Genomic DNA, 16,818 nt, shown 5'->3' with positions numbered 1-16,818 from the left:
CAGAGGCATTCAGACTTGAAAAGAGGAATATGGAAATGTTGTCAAATCTCTGCATTACTTATTGAAATGTCACATAAACAGTTCGGACTCTAAATATCTTACTCATTATAAGGATAGGGAACCAGGCAACCCGAAGATAGTAATTATGCCTTTCTGCTGAGCACTACAAACATATGCCTTCCATAGAGTCTTCTTAACTCCCTGAAATCGCCGGATGGCTCGATACACAGCTCTCTGGTCATATTTTATTATTGTTAAAATCAGAGCAGTTTTATTATTATCAATTGCGTTTATTTTATGCTTAGTGGTAAGTATGTGTGAGCACAAGCATGGATCAAAACTCCCTAATTGTCACTAGCTTTCAGTTTTGTATGATTATTTGGCAAGTTGGTAGGAAAAACTGCAGTGGTTTTTTGTTTTGGGTTTTTTTTTTTTTTTCATAGTAAGCAATAACATAGCTATCTGCAGCACAATAAACCACTCTTTCTGGAAATAGTGCGGTCTTGCATACAGCTCTAAGCATGGGAACACAATAGATGATCATCCTGGTTTTGCTCAGGCTCCGAATTTAGATGTGACCTGTAAGGTCTGTGGGAAAGCCTCCTTCAGTTATCCATTGAGCGTGATGGATGCCCAAGAATTAGTGACTTCAAACAATAACAGTGCGTTGTTTGTGTGATTTTGTGGGCTTGTCGGGTACTTCTGCTAAAACTTGGTGCTGGCTGAGATGTTGGGATGGCTGGAAGGTCCAATATGGATGCTTCTCTGGGCCTGCTTGGCCAGGCCTCCATCCCACTCTACTGGGCCACCTCCATGTAGCTGCTTTGACTTCCTCACAGCATGGCAGCATGGTTCCAGAAGAAGCATCCCAAGCGGGGAACAGTGAAGCCACAGTTCCCTTAAGGCTCAACCTCACCAGTTACACTATGTCATGTCCTCTGCATGGTGCTGGTAAAGTGAGCCCGAGGCCAATCCAGACTCCGTGTGAGTGTGGCCTACATAAAGGCATGACTCCTGGGAGCCATGGTTCGTTGGGAGCCATCTTTGGACACCAGCTTCCACACCCCCACCTGGTGGCTCTCCTGGCTGGCTTCCCCATCACCCACAGTTTTATGTCTAAGTGTTTCTTATCTACATGTGAGAGCAAAAAAAGAGGAGCTTTCTCCTCAGAGACTGTGTGCCATGGAGCCACTTCCTCTCATTCCCCAATGCACTCTCCCCTCACCCTGTCTCTTGAGGTCCAGCTCACAGTCACCTCACTGGCACAGATGTCCTTCCCAGGAATGCTGCATGTAATAGAATTCCCCACTATCAGCCACCACAGTGGGAGGTGGTTGGAGATACAATCTCAGATGACCCAGCTTGCATGTCCCAGAGGTACCAAGCAAAATGGTGCTCCTGTCTCTCCCTGTCCTTGCTGGACAGGCCTCTCATCAAGGTTTATTATTTTCAGAGCCATATTTCTTAGACTGGTGCATGGCCCAGTCACCAGTATTAGGAGCGGTATGAGGAGCTTGCCAAAAAATGGAGGTTCCTGGGACCCACTCCAGATGGACCGAACCAGAGCCTCTTGGTGTCAATCCTGGGAACCTTTCCTTTTAACAAGCTCTCAAGTTGATTTGGCTGTGCTCGAAAGATTGAGAATTGGTATTCTAGGCAGACTTTTGTCTAGTTCATGTACCCTTGGGTCAGGGCTCCAGATCCCTGGAGATCTGGGATCTTCTTAGGCCATGGGTTCAACCACTTTTTTACCTTTAGGTTAAAACTGGTGCCCAGGAACCACCTGATGCATTTCCTCCGTGGTGCTGGCTGGAAGCTTCCCATAGCAGCTCCCAGGAGGTCTCCTCTCGCTGGCCCCACTGTCTTCACCATGCCAGGCTGTCCTCTGCACTACACACCTCCAGTGTGTACTGCTGGATTTGTTGGTTGCTCAATGGTTGGTGTTACCATTGTGTGTATAATCAGCTATGTCTTCCTTGGCTCGGTGTGCCCGGGCTAGAAGAACCTCAGCAATCAACTAGAACCCAGCTGCCCTCCTTTCAAATTGGAAGCTGACATCCCAGGAAGTGAAGGATCTGGTGTGAAGCCCCACAGTTAGCTAGTGGCAGAGCCAGGACTTCGTGCATTTCTCAGACCTTCCTCCCAACTGCCCTACCCTGCCGCCTCCTGTTTCAGCCAAAGGCAAAAGCTCTCCACCCCCTTGATAGTTCTGTCCACACCTTCATCACCAGCCTTCCCTCCTGGTCTATTTAAGTTCAAGGGTCACTGTATTCCCTTCTTATTAATTCAGAATCAAAAGCAATTCTCACCTTATTCTAGGAGTTTTCTCATGAGTGTTCCGTAAACATTATTGTTCCTTTAAAATATGTTTAAAAGATCTTGCAAAAAAAAAAAAAAAAAAAAAAGATCTTGCAGCGTTCACACACACCTCTGGGTCACTGTGACCCTCAGCTGTTTTTAGAGAATGGGTTGGGGCTTGGGATCAGGGGACTGACCATGACTCTTAGGAGAGTCATCGGTAGCACTCTGCTTTACTACTATTCTATCTGAAAAGTGAGAACAGGGGGAAATGTAAACTGTTTATTATGGACAATTTCAAACCTACAAAAGTTGAAAGAATCATACAGGGAAGTTCAGATGCCCATCACCTGGCTTCAGCAATTATCAATTTGTGATCAGTCCACCCTCAGCCCCGTTACCCTCACCTCAGATTATTTTGAAGCAAGTTCCAGGCACAAGACCAGGGTTAGCAATCTAGGGGTGCAGTGGTGATAAAATTTTCAGGTGGCTCCCTCCTCTAGGGGCTTGGGCTAGTCCTGACTTCCTATTTTCTTGAAGGAGTCTTTGTCACACCCTCCAGCAGGGGACCTACTACCCTTTTCTTAGAAGTTTTGCTGATCTATTGGTGCCAGAGGAGGCTGGCCTGCCTTAAAGAACCAATCAAGGGCATCTTTTCCCATTCCACATTCAGTGACATCATGTGGGTCATTCGAAATCAGCTAGGATGGTAGCATCTACACCATGGAAATTGTCAGGACTTTTTTCCCTTGGAGAGTTAGTTGTTGAACATTTGCCAGCATACCCACTGCCTTGGACCGATGAAACATGCCTGGACAACTTCACCACATCATACTAGGATCTTTCCCACAACTGTTCTCAGCCCGGGATGTATCCATTTCACCCAAGGAGCCTGTGCATGCTGCAGCTATTCACTCTCTCTCCTTCTGTAGCTTAGAATCATACTTTCTGGGGCATGGCAGGAACCCAATAAATGCTTCTTGAGGGACTGAATGAACGTGCCTATAAGGTAGTATCATTTCTGTTACACAGATGAGGAAACTTGAGAGTTTCCTCATAAGAGGGAGAGTTGTTAAGAAAGTGACAAAGCTAGTGGCTAATGGAACCAGGATTCAGATGCAGATCCGAGATGGAAAGCCACAAATGCACACAGTGGACTGGAATAGTGAAGGTGATGGCCCCACAGAGTCCTAGGGCTGGGATGTCATCACCAGCCACTTCAGGCCAGCTGTGACGATGCCCCGGGTAACCTCTTCCCTGGGCTCAGGGCGGTGAACTTTATGCACGTGAGCCAACTCTATGACTATGGCTTAACCATGCAGCAAGCACAGCTGTGAGGCAGGGTTACATGAGATTTGAGAGCATGGCTTTGGAGTCCAAAGGCCCTGGGTTCAAATGCCAGCTCAGCCATCTCAGTTTCCTCATATGCAAAAAGGGGCTTATTCTAAGGGTGGTTCATTCAAGCACTTAAGAAATATTGTGCAGCATCTCCTAAGTGCCATGCACTGAGCTGGTTGCCAGGAGTATCATGGCAGGCAAAACAGGCTCCATGGTCCCTGTCCTCATGCAGCTTAAGGAACTCTGAAGAGGACAAAATCAAAATTCCTTTTTTTAGTAAATGACAGATTCCCAATCAAAGCAACTGAAGCAAAAGGCAGGATTTGTGGGCTCACAATAGGACAGCTTAGCTGTCCTTCCAGACATGGCTGGACCCCTGCTAGTGCCAGGATCCTGGGAGTCTGACTTCTTGTTTCTGTTTGCCTTTGTGTTGCTTTTTGGCTGGCAGCTCCAAGCTCCCACCCCACCAGCCCAGCTGCCCCAGGAGAAAGAGAATTTTCCCTTCCAAAGCGTCCCAGGGCTGACTCCTACTGGCCAGATCAGGACACATGCTTGTTTTAGACCTGCTGCTGGGATCAAACATCCACTCCTGGGGGTGGTGGGCAGATGTCCAGCCCTGCTGGGCCCAAATGGACTGAGAGTGGGGAGCAGTGTTGCCCTAGTTCTCCCTCCCCATCAAGGAGTTATTACCAGGATGAGGAGGAAGGGACGATGGGTGGTAGTTAGGATTAACACAATATAGTATAGAGAGAGTTACTTCATGCAGCTGGTGAGTTCTTCTCTTACAGGATGCAGAGGCTCACCATCGGGCATGCCCTTGTACTTGAGGGGGTTGTAACAATACACTGGGGTGTGGCATCATCAGGAAGTACACATCTGAGGCACCACTGCCCTCTCCCAGGTGTGGAACCAGAGTGCCATGAGGAAGTGCACAGACAGGGAGTGAGGAAGTGCACAGACAGGGAGATCTCACCGTATCACCACCATTCCCACCTTCGTAAACCCTGCCTGGGGTAGTGTCAGACAGAGACTCGGGCACCAGGTCATCCCTCTGTCTCTAAGAGAGGCTGCTCTGAGCCTGTGAGAGAAGCAGAAGAAGGGGGACAGCTGGTGCCACCTGTCCCCCCCTCCATGGTCTCAAGCAGGCCAGTGGTGGCATAAACACTGGGGTAGAACATGGGGGTTAATTGTGAGGCTCAGAGCTAGACCCCCCTGGGCTCAATTGCCAGCAGGGCCACCCACTTCCTAGAGTCATCAAGTTTGCACAAGGCCGTGGATGTGGCCACAATGAGCACTCAGTTCATCGTTGGTGATGACAAATGATGAAGATGATGGTGGTGACCACAAATCTCATATGGTGAAGGCTCTTCAGTTCACTGGCCTGGTCCTGACTGGAACTCCATTTTTCCAACATTTAAAGGTACTCTGGTTCTCACTCAGGGTGCAAGTGATTTCTCAAAGGGCTCCCTCCAGCACTACAGAATTCTTTCTGGGAGGAGCTCTGGTAGGGGCATTCCACTGATACTTGGGAAGTGCAGCTGGCCTACACCTGGCAGGGGCCTTCACCTGGCAGGGCCTCAGGCCACTCACCTGTATCCCCATCCCTCGGATGCGTAGGGAGCTGACCTCTCACCCGGCATTTCTGCTCCCTGCTGGGGTTTCCTGAAGACACAATTGCTAGGTGCCATGTGCTCAGAGAGCCTGTTAAAGATGTCTCTCTAGCTTGTTTTACAGAACATTCGCCGCACGCAAGGCACCTCCTAAGAAACACAGTGGGAAGTATTGCTTTCCCCTTTCCCTTCTTGGAGATTCCCAACACCCAGTAGCAGCAAATTGACTAAAGGCTCTGAGAAGTCCTGCAATAAAGCTGCCCATTTCACTCCGTTTAACCCAGCATTTCCCAAATTTAGGTGTCCACAAGTCATATACCTACTAATATTTTGAGAATCTAAAGCATGGTGTTGGAAACTACCGTAGTGGAAGCATTGATGTCCTTCTATAATCATACAAAAATAGATCCAGAAGGACACCTGGGTAGCTCAGCGGTTGGACGTCTGCCTTCAGCTTGGGGCCCCGGGATCGAATCCCACATCAGGCTCCCCACAGGGCGCCTGCTTCTCCCTCTGCCTGTGTCTCTGCCTCTCTCTCTCTGTGTGTCTCTCATGAATAAATAAATAATAGCAAACAAACAAAAATAGATCCAGAAGAAAAAATACAATAAATCCTGCACAACTTGATGTCACTGCACCTAAGGGGAACTAGTCACTCTCGTGGTACATGAGGAGGATCAGGGATATTTCATGCTGCCTGTATAATGATTATTGATTGTGGCTAAGCACATCACACATGCCAAGGAGAAGATGGCATTTTCTAAGCCTCAGGTGCCTTTCACTTGAGTCGTGGGGTGTGTCTGCTTGTTTTAGAGGTGTGATTTTCACCATGTGTCAGCATGGCTTTCTGTTCACGTGACAGAAGAGTGTGCTCAATACACATGTGCCGTGCAGACACTGTAGGTGCTACGGGGTCAGTGTGACAGATGCTGTTGGTTGGTTCCCCTAACCCCACTCCTTCTGTCCTCCCTGCTAACTGAGGCTCAGTTTTGTTCAGGTATCCATCCCTTAAGGAAGGAGACCTGATATTCTGCTGGGAGTAAATTCTGAATCATGTAAGCCAATCATGATGACCCCATTTCTTCCCTGCATGTTGATGTTATTCATGCGGTCCACATATGGCCAATGGTCAGGAAGGAACCACTGAAGTAGATTTCTTGATCCTTAAAAAGATCCAACTCTACGAGGCAGCTCCTGGTCTTCAGCAGGATGTTCTGGGGTCTGGAACTGTACCAGCTATCCTGCTAACAGCCTAAGGATGAAGCCAGCTCATGGCAGAGGGCTGAATCCACAGAAAACCTGAGAAAGAGAAACAGAGCACTGATGTACCCAACGTGGAGCCCACTCTGCCTAAGGACTTCATGTCATGGGACCAAATCTATCCTCTTGCTGCATGAGTCACTGAGGGGTGTCAAAAGTTCAGCTGAGCTGAGAGCTGTCAGGTGTCAGAGTAGTCAATTAAAGCAACAAGCCAAAAATGAAAGAGTTAAGCCTTTAACCACTTACTGCAAGGGTATGAGACAGTACAAGCAAGAGTCTAAACCAGAGGAAGCACTGGCTGACCCTGTTTTATGTTTCCCATGGACAGTGAGCCTGACAGGTGGATCTTGCAGATATGAGGTTCTATCACTGTTTAGGAAGCCTAGAACAAAAGGCTCCAAAAGTTTTATGGACCCTGGGGTGGGGGCTGAAGGACAAAGAGGAAGATCTAAGATTGGAGAAGTACTGGGGACTGAGTCAGAGTGAGGTTAATATCTTCAGGGTTTCCCCTCCCCGGCCATAAGGAGGTCTCAGCAAAGGAGGCTGGAGAGCCCGCCCTAGAAGCCCAGGAGCAAAGGCACCAGGGTGGGGATGCAGATGCATGACCCCCGTCAGAGACTGCAGGACCCCAGCTGTCACCATGTCTGGTACAGAGAGGATAGCTTTCTCCTTCCATGGGGCCTGCTGTATAAATCTTGTGTAACTGTCTACAGTCAAGGTTTAAAAATCACACATAGACTTTTTTCACCAGGAACTACTCAAGTGGGAGATTCTGTTACTTGCCATAGAAAACATTAAAACTAACACAATTTGGAATGCTTTAGCAACCAGGGACAGAAAACCCAATTTAGACTAGTTTAAAAAATAAAGGACACTCAATTAAAAAATGGGCGAGGGACTTGAGTCGACATTTCTTCAAAGTTGATCTCAAATGTCAAGCATATGAAAAGATGCTCAACATCATTAATCATCAGAGAAATGGAAATCAAAACCACAATGAGGTATCACCTCACACCCAGTAGGATGGCTGCTATAAAAAAAATAAATAAACAGCGAGCGTTGGTGAGGATGTGGAGAAGTTGGAACACTCGCACACTCTTGGTAGGAATGTAAAATGGTACAACTGCTATGGAAAACAGTATGGCAGTTCTTCAAAAAATTGAGAACAGAACTACCATATGATCCAGCAATCCTACTTCTGGGTATACACCCTAAAGAATTATTAGTAGGGTCTTGAAAAAGATATTTGTACTCCTATGTTCACAATGGCAGTACTCATAATAGGCAAGAGGTGGAAGCAACCCAAAGGTCCATCAGTGGCTGAATGGATTGGTACATACATCCAATGGCACACAATTCAGCCTTAAAAAGGGATGAGGGATGCCTGGATGCTCAGTGGTTAAGCTCTGCTTTCATGATCAGGGCGTGATCCTGGAGTTCAGGGATCGAGGCCCACATTGGGCTCCCTGAGGGGAGCCTACTTCTCCCTCTGCCTATCTCTCTCTCTCTCTCTCTGTCTCTCATGAATAAATAAATAAAATCTTTAAAAAAAAGTATGAAATCCTGTCATAGGATAAACATGTATGAACTTTTAGGAGATTATGTTAAGTGAAATAAGCTAGTTATGAAAAGACACATACTTTCTGAATCCACTGATATATCTAAAGATATCTAAAGTAGTCAAATTCATAGAAATAGAAAGTAGAATGGTGGTTACCAGGGGCTGGAGAGAGAGAAAAAAGGAGAATTGTTTAATGGCTATAGAGTTTCAATTGTGCAAGATGAAAAGTTCTGGAGATCTCTTTCACAACAGTGTAGATATGCTTAACACTACAAAATAGTCAAGATGGTAAACTTCATGATATATGGCTTTTAACCACAATTAAAAAAAAAAGTAAGGAGAATTTATTAGCTGAGAAAAGTCAAAACCCAGAGGAGGAGTGAACTTCAGGTTAGGCTTGATCCTGTGGCTCAATTACAGGAAAGACCCTGTTTCTTTCTATTTCATCTCTGTCTTCCACTGAGGCTGCTTGCTTCCTGTTAGGGCTGCCTTCTGTTGGGTTGTAAAATGGCCACCAATAGCTTCTTTATTCATAGTGAGCAACAAGAAAGAATGTTTCTCCTGGTAGTTTTATGGGAAGAGCAAGAACACTTTTCCTCCTGGGTTCCTAGTAAACTGCTCCCAGTCTCCCATGAGCTCAATTTAGGTTATGTTTCATGAGCCATTCACAGTGGCCAAGAGGATGGGATATGCTGCTTGAATTCACCGGCCAGGGCTTGCTCTTGAAGCTGAGAGCCAGGCCCACTTTCTCCAGAGCACATGGTCTGTGCAGGAAAAGGTAATATACTCGGAAGAAAAAGGAGGTACAGGCAACTAGAAGAAATAGATGCTGGGCAGGCTACAAGATGCAACTGCGAATTGCCTTGTGGCATATGGGTATTTAAAAAGTTCAAATTATTTTGGGGTAGAAAGTACCTGCAGGGGCAGCCCAGGTGGGTCAGCGATTTAGCGCCACCTTCAGCCCAGGGCCTGATCCTGGAGACCCGGGATCGAGTCCCACGTCAGGTTCCCTGCATGGGGCCTGCTTCTCCCTCTGCCTGTGTCTTAGCCTCTGTGTGTGTGTGTGTGTGCCTCTCATGAATAAATAAATAAAATAAAATCTTAAAAAAAGAAAAGGAAGTACCTGCAGCTTTCCCTGTGTTTAGCCAGACTGGCAGCCTTTCCACTAAGGCAATGACGGTTGACAAGGACATGAGATGAGTTGAGATGACGTGGCTTCTCTCAATATGTTAGCCACTCCCTGGTTGTAAGTCAGTAGCTAGAGGTCTGACAATTGGTATTAAAATTTTCTGGTCCATGTGATGCTCCTCTTCTTTCCTGCCCTTTGTGGGATCAGGGTGTGAGTCAGGAGAAGACAAGTGGAAGGAGTGGGCTTGAGAAATATACGTGACCTGGCATCATCCCGGTTCCTGGGAAAGCTAATGTTCTGCTTCTGTGACTTACTAACACTGTGAACTTGGGCAAGTTTGTGAATCTCTCTGATTCAGCTTTATTTATAGGACTGGAGGAAAGTGGCATCTGGGAGGCTCAGTTGGTTAAGCGTCCAACCCTTGATTTTGGCCCAGGTCATGATCTCAGGTTTGTGAGACTGAGTCCCATGTCAGGCTCCGTGCTCAGCATGGGGTCCCCTCGAGATTCTCCTTCTCCCTTTGCCCCTCCTTCCTGCGTGCACGCTGTCTCTCTCTGACCCCACCTCAAAAAAGCAAGTAAGTCTTTAAAAAAACCCCAAACCTGGAGTAAAGATGTAATCAAATCGACAGGGTTCAGACAAAAATTAAATGGAATAAACAAGCTGGCAGGTAGAGGTACTCAATAAATGGCAGTTACTTTTCGTATTAATTTTTATTAGTGTGCTTGTATGTTCCCAGTACTATGCCATGTGCTAGAAATATGGGATGCTATTTAATTTTTCCAACAGGTTTATGAGATAGGATTTTATTCCACATTTTACAGATGTAGAAACTGAAGCTCATAAAGATTATGTACTTTTATTTTTCATGACAGTCAATTAAATGGATTCAAACAGGTACATCTGCTGCCTCAGATTGTATTTTAACTGCTATGCTATCTTGCCTCCTATAGTATAGATGAAAAGCCACATGTTCAATGGAGACTCATTAGCCCCTAAGGTCGTCTGTAAATGAGTTTCAGGGATTCTTTGAAGCCTCTTAAATTATATATAAACTTATGCATATAAAACCATTTTTCTGGAAAGAGTCTATAGCTTCCTCCTGAAACAGGAATTTTTGTAAGGAGTCATATAATGTAGAAGGGTTTCATTCTGTGTCTATCCATCCACCCATCCATCCAATATTTAACAAGGTCATTGTTAAAGAGATGCCACTAAATTAGATGTCAGAGCTACCTTTGAAAGATAATCTCTAATTAGATAAAAAATTTTTTTACATGAGGAAAACTTACTTCCCTTGATGAGTTGGTCTGTTTGCCTCCGGGTAACGACCAGTATGTAAATTATCACAAATTTCCTTTGTACTTTGGTGGTCAGGAAGCTCAAAGTGAGAGGTGGGGGGAGAGAGAGAGAGAAAGAGAGAAAGGGGGAGGGCGTGAAATCAGCTTGTTAATTTTTATTTTTAAGAAACGGCTAAGATTTTGATTAGGATTGTGTGGAATCTATAGATCAATTTGGGAGAATTTATATCTTAACAATCTTAAGTCTTCTGATCCATGAATATGGTATATCTCCACTTATTTTAGACTTCTTTAATTTCTCTCAGCAATTTTTGTAGTTTTCAGTGTACAGGTCTTACACATATTTTGTCATATATATCCCCAAACATTTACTTTTTTTGATGATATTGTAGATGGTATTCTTCTTTTAATTTCCAATTATTTGTTGCTAATACATAGAAATGAAGTAGATTTTTGCACACTGACCTTACATATTATAAACTTGCCAAATTCACTTGTTAATTCTAGTAGCCTTTTGTAGATTTCTTAGGATGTTCTTTGTAGATGATCATGTCATCTGTAAGAACATGATTTTTTTCTTTCTAGTATGAATGCTTTTTACTTCTTTTTCTTGCCTTAATATTCTGGGCAAAATCTCCCAGAGATTCTTACGTTAAATAAGAGTGGTGAAAATAGGGGGATCCCTGGGTGGCGCAGCGGTTTGGCGCCTGCCTTTGGCCCAGGGCCTGATCCTGGAGACCTGGGATCGAATCCCACGTCGGGCTCCCGGTGCATGGAGCCTGCTTCTCCCTCTGCCTGTGTCTCTGCCTCTCTCTCTCTCTCTGTGACTATCATAAATAAATAAAATTAAAAAAAAATAAAAAAAAAGAGTGGTGAAAATAGACATCCTTGCCTGTTTCCTGATTTTAGAGAGAAAGTATTTATTCTCTCACCATTAAATATATGTTTAGCTCTATTTTTTTGTAAATTCCATTTATCATTGGAGACACTTATCTTCTATTCTTCTATGTGCTGAGAGTTTCCACCAAGAATGTATGTTGTATTTTTTCAAATGCCTTTTCTGCATCTCTTAAAATAATCAAGTTTTTTTTTTTCTTTTTAATCTGTTAACATGGAGAATTACACCACTTTCTTTTCAAAAGTGAAACTAATCTTGTATTCCTGGAATATTCCTCACTTGGTTATGATGTGTTATCTTTTTTATATATTATTGGATTCAATTTTCTAAGATGTTGGTAAGATCTTTTTTGTCAGGAGGAATATAAGTCTGTAGAGAGATATTATTAACTCTATTTCATTGTTAAGAAAATTGAAGCTTGAAATGATTAATAGATAAGTGAATAGTTGACTTTGAGTAGGCCAGGATTGGAACTTGGGTCTATTTTGAAAAATGTCATGCTTTTACCACAACTTACAGTTTCTCAACTGAAAAGAAGGATTACATTTAATTTTTAAATAACCTCATGGATGAAATAAATCAAATATCAATGTAAGTAAATAACATATAAATTTACATTTATTCATTCCCATCAATTACCACATATATAATGCTACATTTTAAGTAATGCCTATTGGCTGAATACTGGATATTAGCTACCCTGCAAAGTGGAAGCAATCACCATGTATAGTCCTCAGTCCTTTTGCACTCTGTGACACCTTCAGCAGCTCAGCAGCTGCCCAAAGGCTCCATGGTTACAAAGTCAGACATTATTTATCTCACACTTTGGAGGTCAATTCAGGAGTTAACCCAAGCTTAGGTCCTTCCTCCTTCGTCCAAGAAAAGATACAGATGTGATAGTTAGAACCTGGAATGACACACTAGAATTAGGCATGGCGATTCATTCAATTAACCAACAAATATTTACTGAAGATCTACTATGTATTAGGTAGTGTTCTAAATCTTGGGATTAGGGGGATCCCTGGATGGCTCAGCGGTTTAGCACCTACCTTCAGCCCGGGCGTGATCCTGGAGACCCAGGATCGAGTCCCACATCAGGCTCCATGCATGGAGCCTGCTTCTCCCTCTGCCTGTGTCTCTGCCTCTCTCTCTCTCTCTGTGTCTCCCATGAATAAATAAATAAAATATTTTAAAAATAAATAAATAAGTAAATCTTGGGGTTACAATAGCAATAAAGTTGTCAAAATCCGTGCCCTTGTAGACTTTACATTCTAGTAAGTGATGGAGTAACACCTCCAGGTCAATTTAGGGATGAATACACTGCAAAACTTGAACTGGAAGAAAGTCTGAAGGAGCAGGTTATAAAGTGGATTTGTACCTGTTGAAACCCGCTACAGATGGCACAGCCTTCCGGACAGAACCATGGGTATTCCTGCCTGGTTGGTGTGTGGTAAGCTCTAAGGTTTTCTTTATCATTTGTTTGTTCACTAAACTTTGTACTATGGTAATAGTCATGTATATAAAAATGAAGAGTATAATACAAAGAATTATGAAGTTCTCTTCAGCCAGCTTCAGCATACATCCATGCAGGATAGTCTTATTTCATCTATACATTTACCTGCTCCCCTTCTTCCAGAATAATTTTGCAGCGAGCTCAGACATGAAGTACCTTTATTTGTAAACATTTCAGTATATACCTCTAATAGATAATCATTATTAAAAAAAACCCATAGTAGTATTTTATCATAGCTAAACAACACATTAATTCATATCCTTGAATTTTATAGGGTTTTTTTTTATGATAGTCACACACAGAGAGAGAGAGAGAGAGGCAGAGACACAGGCAGAGGGAGAAGCAGGCTCCATGCACCGGGAGCCTGACGTGGGATTCGATCCCAGGTCTCCAGGATTGCGCCCTGGGCCAAAGGCAGGCGCCAAACCACTGCGCCACCCAGGGATCCCTGAAATATTTTCTAAGCATTTCTTCCTAGCATGCTTTCATTGTGTGTAGGAACTTAAGTCTAACTTTTTTCTCTTAGGTTAACTTTTTTTTGTGGGTTTTCACTGAAGTGGGAAAGATGTTAGGGTTCGAAGCCAACGGTCAAGAAAGAATTCTTGAGACATCTTTGGTGCAAAAGGGTAGCTTTATTAAAACATGGGGACAGGACCTTTGGGCAGGAAGAGCTGCACTAGGGTCATGAGGAGTGGCCCAACTTTCAGGTTGGGAGGGGTTAGGGACAGAGTAAGCATCCCAGTTTTTTTGGAAACAAGGTTTCCAGGATCCTGAGGAGACTAGTGATTGTTAGGAAAGGTAATTTATTACTGTTTAGTAAACCCTCAGTCATGAGACCCTTGAGATGTGTATTGGTGGGCCATATGTTTGGGGGATGTTTGCTAACATGTATCATGAGGGGGATAGAGATAAGGGAAGTTTCCAAAGGAAATATATTTTTTAAAGATTGTATTTATTTATTCATGAGAGACACAGAGTGAGAGGCAGAGACATAGGCAGAAGGAGAAACAAGATCCCCATGGGGGGCCTGATGTGGGACTTGATCCTAGGACCCTGGGATCATGACCTGAGTCAAAGACAGATACTCAACCACTGAGCCACCCAGGTGCCCTCCAGAGGAATTTTTATCTTCAGGTAGACTTACAGGATCCTGGTGGTTGGACTAAGACTGCCTTTTGCCATTAGCAAAGTATCATCATCAAGGCAGCTGAGTCCCTAGAGGAAGGTCACTCTGCCTGTTTCAAGGACTTGTCAGTGGACTGTAGGGAGTAAGGGAATTTAATAATTTTTCTTCTGTCCTGTTTCCCACATCATTCACCACAGTGCTTTTCTGTTGTTCATTTTTTAAATGAAACTGATGTTTCTGTACTTCAAGGAGCAAAGGGTATGCCAGGACAGCCTCTCTAGTTTATAGGCTCTAGAGCTCTCTCTTCTGTTGTACTGACAAGAAATAAACAAAAATCTGTTGAGAGCTACATGTTGAGAGCTACGTCCTTTGTTCCTCTCCTCCCCCCAGCCAATTTATCTGGTTCTTCTTCCCTTTCCATATTCTTCTGCTAAGATATTTCTCAGTACAAGGCGTTGTATGAGTAGGGAGTTTATTCACTTTGAGAGTGCATGGGGCCCAAATCGCTCCAGCACCATCAAATCTTATTGCACTGTGGTCCCATTGCACTTGACCATGTCTTGGGTTTGCAGAACCCTCTCCTTGTTTCAGCTGTTGTACTCAGATTGACTTGCTGAGCCCTCCAGTGAACCCCTACTGATTTTGTGATTTCACCCCATACTCAGCATCTTCAAAACTACATCTTCTTCTCTACTCTCTCTTGGTGTGCATGGATGCTGCTGCCACACATATCTTCAACTGTAGATGCTTTATCTAGGCCTGTTAGTATCTGGTGCTTGGAAGATTGCCTCATCACCGAGTTTTGTGGTAGATACTGTCCATGGCTTTTATCTTTGCTGTTTTAGCTGTTCTATTTTATGGGGAGATTTGGGAAGATTTGAAAACTACTTAGCCATTTCCATCCCCTTTTTACTTCCTCTTGGTTCCATGTGATATGCCACGAGAGTAGATGAGTGACTGGGTTGGATTATTTAGAAGTTTAACTCAGTGAAATACTCCAACTCAGGGATGGGTTTTCTCCCAGGCCTTGGATCATTTGGTGCTTTCTGGAAAGCAAATAGGGCAAGAAAAAGTGGACAGAGAGAATGCCAAGGGATAGCATTTGTGTTTGGCTTAGGCATGAGAGCCTGCCTAAGGGTCAAAATACTGAGTTGAATTTCTGACACCTCTTCTCCCCTATACTGGCCAGTTTCTCAAGGTGAGAAAGAAATCACACAGGAAGTAAAAGGAAAACAGTGCTAAAAACAAAAATTCTAGCGAACTGCCTGGGAATTCCCCAATATCAAACATCCCCAGATTTGCATTTGACTCCAGCTTTGTATTGTAGGGGGAAAACCACACAGCTTCTCTCCCAGCCGCCCCTCCCTCTCCTCCACCCCCTCTCTCCCCTCCCCCACCTCTGCCTTCACTCACTCCATTTTCTTGTGCTTCCTGGGTGGTGCAGGGTTGTGATGTCTTGAATACCAAGAGTGAGGCTGAACATATGTGAACCTTTCCTAATCCTGCTAATCTTTCTTCAAAAACCTTTCTCAAAGTATAGGCAACATCCAGATTGTAAAAAGAGAGCAGAGCAAGCCTGAGCATTTTAATGACAAATAATCTTTGTCCGAAGGGGAGGGAGCGGCTAGCTCAGCTGGAGATGGAGCTGATGAACTACAGCAGGTAGAAATAACTGCCGTATTACCTCATGTAATCTCCACCATTCAGGGGCAGCTGAGGGCTGAATGCAGGAAGAAATCAACTTTGCTTTTAAACTGGAGACTTTGCACCCACGACGGCTATTAGGCGGTAATTAGTTGTGACACAGAATTACCAGCCCCACAATGGTAGAGGCAGCCTTACGAGGCCTTTGAAGCTGATTAGAGAAACTGAATGGATGCTACTTGCGATTTAAAAAATCTGTTTGGATGTGAGCGTGAGTGAGAACGTCCCTCCTTTCTGTTCCTTGCTCTCTCCCTACCCACTCTACAATGAACTTCTCCAGAGAATAGCTCTCTGCAGTTGGACACATGTTTTTCCTGAGGCTAATGTTCCTTAAGATGGATCAGATACCGACCCATTGGTTTTTGGATTTTACCAAACAGAAGGGAGGTGACTTTGTAGATTCCATTGACAGAGAAGATTCAGGGAGATTTACCAGGTCTACAAAAAAAAAAAAAAAAAAAGGAAAGGGATTTGGGGCCAACTGAAGCAGCCAATCACACATGGCTCTGAGAGGTACTCAGAGCTCATGGAAATCAGTCTGTCAAGAGGCCAACATCCAGGGCTGGGAGAATAAGACATAATCTCATAGAGATGGATGTGCCAGGTATGTGGCTTGCTTGGATGGAGACTCTGGTTCCCTAGACTCAAACCCCTACGGGGAAGGATGTGTCTGCTGCTGCTCTGCCCACTGAAGTACCCTCTAGATGACCCCTGACAGCAAAACATCATCCCCTTTGGAGGTTTACAGGTCCAGGTGGTGGAGGTATTTCCCAGCAAATTGTTCATGTCTGCCTTTTCGGAGGTCTCTGCCAGATGAGAATGAAGGCTCCCAGGAAAGGAGTTAGGGGTTGTGAGCTTACTAGCTGGGTTCCTTTGCTAAAGAAGCCAGGCTGGGAGACAAAGTCAAGAAACTCCGCGGGTCGTTCCATTTCAGGGGGCTGTTTCAAATAGCTGTGGAATCTGTATATCCGTGTCCCTGGCTACATCTGTCCTACTCTGTAGCTAAATATAGCTAGATGATAGATAATTACATAATACACATGTAAGTTCTAAATATAGTTCATATATATTTAGAGGGGG

This window comes from Canis lupus, chromosome 31, assembly GCF_003254725.2.
Source record: "Canis lupus dingo isolate Sandy chromosome 31, ASM325472v2, whole genome shotgun sequence".
NCBI lineage: Eukaryota > Metazoa > Chordata > Mammalia > Carnivora > Canidae > Canis > Canis lupus.
Note: the sequence above shows the minus strand (reverse complement) of the source record.